The sequence below is a fragment of the Macrobrachium nipponense genome, chromosome 44, assembly GCF_015104395.2.
Source record: "Macrobrachium nipponense isolate FS-2020 chromosome 44, ASM1510439v2, whole genome shotgun sequence".
Taxonomy (NCBI): Eukaryota; Metazoa; Arthropoda; class Malacostraca; order Decapoda; family Palaemonidae; genus Macrobrachium; species Macrobrachium nipponense.
In genome coordinates, this window is record NC_087221.1 from 24,981,122 (window position 1) to 24,986,121 (window position 5,000).

At 37.3% G+C, this 5,000-nt stretch overlaps 1 protein-coding gene across 1 annotated transcript in view; it reads right to left on the reverse strand.

The window, feature by feature from the left end:
• The window catches only part of LOC135204108 (uncharacterized), a 10,121-nt gene extending 7,073 nt beyond the window's left edge, over positions 1 to 3,048 (reverse strand). Inside the window, exon 1 of the mRNA XM_064234114.1 lies at positions 2,935 to 3,048. The gene's annotated coding sequence lies outside the window, so the exon portion shown is untranslated. The remainder of the gene's footprint in view (positions 1 to 2,934) is intronic.
• Between the last annotated feature and the right edge of the window lie 1,952 nt (positions 3,049 to 5,000).

Sequence of the window (5,000 nt, forward strand, 5' to 3'; positions counted from 1 at the left end):
CTTTAAGCATACACAATTCTTCAGAGCCAATAGTCTTTCTTGAAAATAAGTCTACTTACCATCAACCATACTTCATGAACAGTTTGGAATATTTATTTGAATTAAACTAGCCAGCCGCCGAGTAATATTAGCTTTCAAGTTTTACCAGGTCCAGTTCAAACCGCAACCATGAAACTTTAAACCATAGTTTCAGCCGAAAACTACACTACTGAAGACAAATCCTATGGAAACCTGCCAGGGGGCAGTCCTTCAAAATTCTTTTAGCTCTCCAAGATGGCACAGAACAGATAAGCATTACAGTCTTTAGTCAGGCTAAGGTTAGGTTGTGACCCTGTAAGTAGCCTGTGATTTGATGTGACACCATATGTTAGGTCCGGGAAAATATTCGACCAAATAATGTCCAGCATACTTGGACCATTCCAGATGTTCAACTACTCTGGAGTAGAGGTTCATCCAAATTTTTAAAAATTTCATACTATCTCATTAACTGAAAATAACTTAGGCCATTACGACCGTAACTAAATTTACCAGCCAATTTCTGGATTCATACACAACTCCAACCAATTAATCTTCAGATTAATGATCTGTAATGTACAAGGTACAGTTTGCTACAAGAATTGAATACGCATCGTACTAAGGAGACATCTGGCAACTCCATAAAAATATTCCTTTGCATTACTTTCTCAATTAGTAAAACCACCGAACTCAATGGCTAACAGTTCTATCAAAAATTCAATAAATCTGCCCAGTTCCCGGTAATTCTAAGCCCGCACTCCGCAGTACAGTAGACTATGGCAGTTGACGTTTTCCCATGTTATTTTACCAGCTGAACAAGAATTTAAAGTAATATTTATTCGGTGGACTGTAATTAAACCGTAGTTTACCTCTGAAGACAACATGACAGTACAAGGGGTACGATGCACCAACTACAGAGTTCAAAGGTAAATAACAGATTAGGTACAGTCGACCAGGGTAAATCCAAAGTAGAGATCCGTCTCTTGTTTGCAGAAGAATATATATTTTTCAGATGTTTTTTATTGATTATGCTTAAACACATCATTAATATTGGTGGCATCAAGCAATTACAAACGCCCTTGTTCGCCCATCTAAGAAATTCTTGGGAGGGACCCCAGTGGAAAAGCCGGTTTTTTTTGGGTGGGTTTTTGGTTGGGGGAGCAGGAGAAAAGTGATTTCCAGGCACTATCCTACCCAAACAAAACTACCTTTACCTAACCTAGAGCGCCCGTACCCCCCACCTAGGCCTAGGGGGGGGGGGGTTCGCCCCCTGTGAACGCCCCTTAAAGGGACTACCTTCCCTGCACACTTCATAACAATCCGAAAAATTTGAGCGGGCCATTAGGCTAACTGAGAGACAATACTCCAGCATATTTCACACAAATAATTCAACACGAAATAAACAAAATATATACAGGAAATAGCTTACCTTACATAGGTTTTATCGCACCGAACTGCTTTTTTTGTTCAAGTCAAGAAGGCACTTTTCCTTACAAGTCTGGCAAATATGTTAACTTTATTAAACCGTGATTTTGGCAAAAAGTTACGAGCCTTTCCATAGGCCCATGATAATAGTTTGTGAAATCTCGATAATTCACGTTAACACTTTTCACACACTATGGGGAAACTTTCCTAGGGAACAAAATCGGAGCGTGTAGACGGTCGTGCTAACTCACTCATGGCGTTAGTGCAAGTAACGCTTAGAGAAAATAGGTGTATTTGCCGGAAAAATTTACGACTTGGTAACATTATATATTGTCATTGGCTGAAAACACTGTGCTTTTTGTTTCGGAGAAAATTGAAACTTGCTTATTTACGATTGGATATGGTCTTAATGAAGTCACTTTTTGGGTGGAGTTTTTTCGTGACGTCATTCGGAAGTGTGGTTTCCCCATGACAATTCGAGACTGCGCAGCACACAAACGAACGAACAGGAGCTCATTAAAATAGGTGATACGACAGAGACAACAACATGAAGGACTTTGTTTTTTCTGTAGGTACAAATGTTCAAAGGTAAATTACACGTTAATTACAGCCGGCCGAAAAAATATCTTAAAATTCTTGTTCAGGCGGTAAAACTGTATATAAAAACGTCAACTGGCATAGTCTAGTTCGCCGCGGAATAAGGGCTTAGATCTACCTCCAATTCCTTAAAGAGCCAATTGGGATACTTGGAAGCTACACGAAAATGGTTTTTTTTAATCCAAATAGATAAAAATGAAAAAAATTCATATGGAGATTAAGACAAACTGTATAAAAATTTTACTTTAAATACTACTTTACTTTATACAAAGACTCAACATCCTTAATGACTTGGGAAGTGAATTACGCGACAACCAATACCTTTAACCAGTTTCAGGGTGAAAAATGGTTTCTTCAAAAGTCATTAAGTTAAAAGACCAAAATTGTAAACCGCAGCTTAGCAGTGCCAGAATTTCATTTTATTCTTTAAGTTACTAACAATTGTTTCAAACTGAAAAACCCCAAGAACCAACTAATAATTTATGACCGATGCCATACTTATTTATAATTTAACTACACTTGCGTTATTAACTATCGCAGTAAAACCACACCGATATGCTGTTCATTATCAAGACAAATTAACCACAGCTTAGACACTATTTAGCCTCCGATTATTTTAACGTACATCAACTAAACACCATACTATTCAATTAGATTAAATATATCACACAGTGTTGCAATGCTTTTCAAAATTTTGACAAGACTGGGAAGAAGGCCATACAGAAGTAAAAGCCTGCAAGAAATTTGCAAGCATGTAGCACGGAACTTCAGTTTGTATCACCACAACCATTCTCAGTTTCTATTCCCGCATTAACACACACCGAATGCATTTGATATCACAAAAATACACCATAACATACAAAATAAGTAAATAACAAAAAAGAATCGACGACTAACCAAAAATGCGCAAACAGAAAGCTGCCACTTCATCTTGCCCCCACTAAACTTAATCACAGGTCACTACCTACTTCAGAATTTAGCGTCAACCTGACGAAACTTATTTTTCCCGACCTCCGCAAGGATACTGAATGAACGTTCAAGGAAGTGAGAAAATTATCGCGGTTGGTTACCTCTGGCAATGAGTTTAAGTGAGCAACAGTGGGTTGGTAAAAGTTTGTTGTTCAGTATCTTCGTAGAAATTTTTCGCTAGTTCTCTTTGTTCACGAAGTTTTAACAGATTCTATGAGGTTTCCGAAAATAGAAAGCGATAAAGTTGGATGAAAGCGGATGAATACTTTAATCAGTTATATATATATATATATATATATATATATATATATATATATATATATATATTATATATATATAACTAATTAAAGTATTCATCCGTTTCATCCAACTTTATCACTTTCTATTCTCAGAAACCTCATAGAATCTGTTAAAATTTCGTGAACAAAGAGAACTAGTGAAAAATTTCTACCAGATACTGAACACCAAACTTTTACCAACCCACTGTTGCTCACTTCCACACAGCTCATAGTGATTTGCAAGCTTTGCATCTTTGACTAGCTTGTTTCACCGCTTTATCACCGTCTTTTTTTATTTGGAATAGAGCAGAAACTTATTAGAAGCCCAACACGTTTTCTAAGTTTTCGTTGTATGAGCTGAATGAAATGCTGCTTTATATATATATATAAATATATATATATATATATATATATACCATATATATATGATATATATATATATATATATATATTGTGACGTTTATAGATCGTTCGTCATACCCCGCAATTAAACTAAATAATTTGATTTGGAAACGGCAGCCATTTCTTTAGAATATCAGCTGATTTTTAGTAACCGCGGGAAACCCAAAACCCGCCAGCTAGAGATAGGAAGTTCCCCAGTTGTGGAAAAGAGTCTTTTATCAGCTGTAGGGACGTATCTCAAAAGGGAAGGGTGTAGGCAGATTGGTACTTCTTAGACCTATACCTTAAGCTCTCTTTCCTGTGACCCCTCTGCTGGCTGTATGCTTGTTTTCCAGGATTTGCCTTTGATCGTGGGGGGGTTAAGCTGACCTCCAACCCCCAAGCAACCCAACTGATTCTGTCTCAGTCTGCTGCGAGACGTGATCTCGGACAGAGGTCAAATTACCTGCCTTCCTGTTAGTAGCCTACCCAGTGGGCGTGAGTGCGCGCCGATGACCCAGGCCTCAGACAAAGGGGCCCCCATACTTTCCTACAAAGAGCCACATTTTCTTCAAAGGTCCACACTGAACACGACATCCAGGTACGTCTTGTGGAACAGCATATTGCCAGTCTCTCCCAACCTATTATCATTGTGATCCTCATTCTCCCAATTCAATTTCCCAGCAACAAAAGGAATTCATCCCTTTGTTCCCTCTCACTGCCTCATGGCCGCATGCTTCCCCTTGTGTGATCGTCCCAGACCAATGGAGTCATTGCATACTTCAGTGAAACCTTAAAAGTTCCTTCTCCCCAGTATTAGAGAATTAATTAATCAAAGCAAGAAGTCATTTTTTCTTTTATGTCGTTTAATCTGGGATTCTTTTCCAGATTCCATGAGTCACGTGCCGTCTCTCTGTCCGCAAGTGTGCATTAACCCAAGTGAATGAAAATCAGCTTGAATTGAATGAGACTATAAGCCCCAACGTGGGCCAATATCATTTAACTTTTCTCCAGGCCAGCACGGGCCTTTTTTGTAAATAAATAGTTTAAAGTAACGAGGCTGAGTTTTCTGGCGACCTTCCCATCTAAAGAAAGTTTACGGTAAGTTCAAGCAATTCCCTCTGGAAATCCCTAAATTACTTCCGTTTACGTATCTAGTCTCTCACAAGGCCCTATATACGTAACAATATATATATATATATATATATATATATATATATATATATATCTATTTATATATAGGTATATATATATACCTATATATATATACTATATATATATATATATATATATATATTATATATATATATATAGGTATATATATATACTAATATA